The sequence below is a fragment of the Pseudoliparis swirei genome, chromosome 4 (genome assembly GCF_029220125.1).
Source record: "Pseudoliparis swirei isolate HS2019 ecotype Mariana Trench chromosome 4, NWPU_hadal_v1, whole genome shotgun sequence".
Lineage (NCBI taxonomy): Eukaryota > Metazoa > Chordata > Actinopteri > Perciformes > Liparidae > Pseudoliparis > Pseudoliparis swirei.
Genome location: NC_079391.1, coordinates 23,268,956 through 23,271,098, shown reverse-complemented (window position 1 = coordinate 23,271,098; position 2,143 = coordinate 23,268,956). Strand labels below are relative to the sequence as shown.

General features: G+C 40.1%; 1 long non-coding RNA gene across 2 annotated transcripts; it reads left to right on the top strand.

The window, feature by feature from the left end:
* Positions 1 to 398: 398 nt before the first annotated feature.
* On the top strand, positions 399 to 1,707 carry LOC130192964 (uncharacterized). Of its 2 annotated transcripts, none has more exons than XR_008831486.1 (2): positions 399 to 579; positions 1,164 to 1,707. It is a non-coding gene; the product is annotated as an uncharacterized LOC130192964 (long non-coding RNA). The 2 variants fall into 2 exon arrangements; XR_008831487.1 differs by lacking the exon at positions 399 to 579 and adding an exon at positions 847 to 1,048.
* The last annotated feature ends 436 nt before the right edge of the window (positions 1,708 to 2,143 follow it).

Here is a 2,143-nt window from a genome sequence, read left to right as displayed (position 1 = left end):
CTCCCTCTTCACTGGCTGCTGCAGATTAGTTCTATACAGTGGTGTATAGTAACGAAGTAGAAGTACTTCGTTACTTTACTTAAGTAGTTTTTTTGGGTATCTGTACTTTATTTTACTACTTATATTTCTGTTTACTTTTACTTCACTACATTTTGCAATGAAAACTTGTACTTTTACTCCGATACATTTCCCCTGAAACAGTATCGTTACTCGTTACTACGAAAAAAAATAATCATGAGAAACATCGGGGACTGTTGATCAACACACCGCAGCGCACCTGAACGCAGCACGAGCACCAGGTTGGGACTCAGTGTCCTTGCTGCGTGTTTTCTCTTCCCAGTGATGCCCAGGATGCTAGCGAGCGGCTACAGATACGACTCATTTCATGTGAAGCAGCAATGGAAGCTACTCGAACAACCACGGGGACCAAGATCAACGTCCGTGGCCATATTTGGGCGAACTCTTTTCTTTTGTCGGAGTGAAAGTTCCTTCCTACCGGATGAAGTGCCTCTTATGCCGACCGAAAGCTACGGAGATATTGGCCTTCAACAACACACCAACCTCAGGAAACACATTGAGGTAAATTAAGATTAATCCCATGAGCCGCAACGTTAATGTTTCGTCATCATAAACCTGTTAAGATATCTAGCAGTGTTGTCCTCAGGATTGGAGTAAGTTATATCTTTGGCAGGAGGGGGGGAGGCAGGTGTTTGATTGTCCTACTTATGTTGTACGTTAGGCTAACGTTCGCTAGCTATCGTCAATTAAATGAGACAATCAGCGTGAGTGCAGCAGACGGATCTCTAGCGAGTTAATGAGCTGAAGAAGTGTTGACACTTGTGAGAATTTGTTGATTTGAGTCGTCTTAGCTATAATATAATGCTAATCATTACAGCATTATTATAATTATTTGTATTAATATTATAAGAGTGACGGTCCAGTAATGGCGACGATATTGATTTGGGACTGTTGTTGTGTTTAACTACAGAGATACAAGTACATATTCACAAATCAACTCTGGATGCACGGACAGTGCATGAAACTAAATGTATAAACTTCAAATTAAAACAAACTATTTTGTACAAAACTTTAGGTTGGGGTCATGACATGTTAGGAAGTGTTATTAATTCTATCATGTCTGTAATACTCTCACTTTATTTCAGGAATGGACTACATCAAGCAGCACATGGAAGAACCCTCCCTGCAGCTATGTGATGCCACCAGGTCCAGTTCATCTGATGAAGAGGACTTCTTCTTCGTCATCTCAAGCGCATGACAGCAGCAAACAGCTGGATGGAGACGTGGATCACGTTGACTTGCTGAAATGCTTCCCAACTGTGTGCTGCTGTCTGTGAAGCTAGACACACTCTACCTGCACCTGGGCCTGTGAAGCTAGACACACTCTACCTGCACCATGTGAACGGCTCTTCAGCATCGCAGGACTCGTCTTCAGCCCCAGAAGAATGACACGGAAATCTGTCCATTTTGAAAATCAACTTCTTTTGAAGATGAACAATACATTTTTCACTTTAAAGTGATGATTCTGGTTGTTACTTTTGGTTCTGCTTTTTTCTGTGTTAATTGTGTTTTTATATTTTAGTAATTTCATAGTATTCATATATTGCTAAGTTCATCCGAGCTCATACTCCTTGTTCATGGCGGCCACAGCACCTAAACAAATAAACTTTATAATTCTCAAAATTCTGAGCCTTTGTTTTTTTTATTAACAGCATTTACTTTTACTTTCAATACTTAAGTACAAAAAAAATCAGATACTTTAATACTTTTACTCAAGTAGTATTCTCATAGGTGACTTTTACTTTTACTTGAGTAATTTTCCAGTCAAGTATCTTTACTTTTACTCAAGTATGACTTTTGGGTACTTTATACACCACTGGTTCTATACCTGATATGTTATATGATCCACTGAAGTTAGGCACAATACAAGATCCCAGTTGATTTATCTTCATATCACCATCTTGACCGGGGGTGGGTCAACGGAGAGGGATTACACTTTTCTTTTTTTGGTAGATGACAGAGGGAGACTCACCGGGTGAAGATCTAATTCTACAACTGAGTGCACGTTGCTGGTTTAAGCTGTGAATCCTTTGCCTGATGGGCGTGAATCCCAATGAACAGAGAG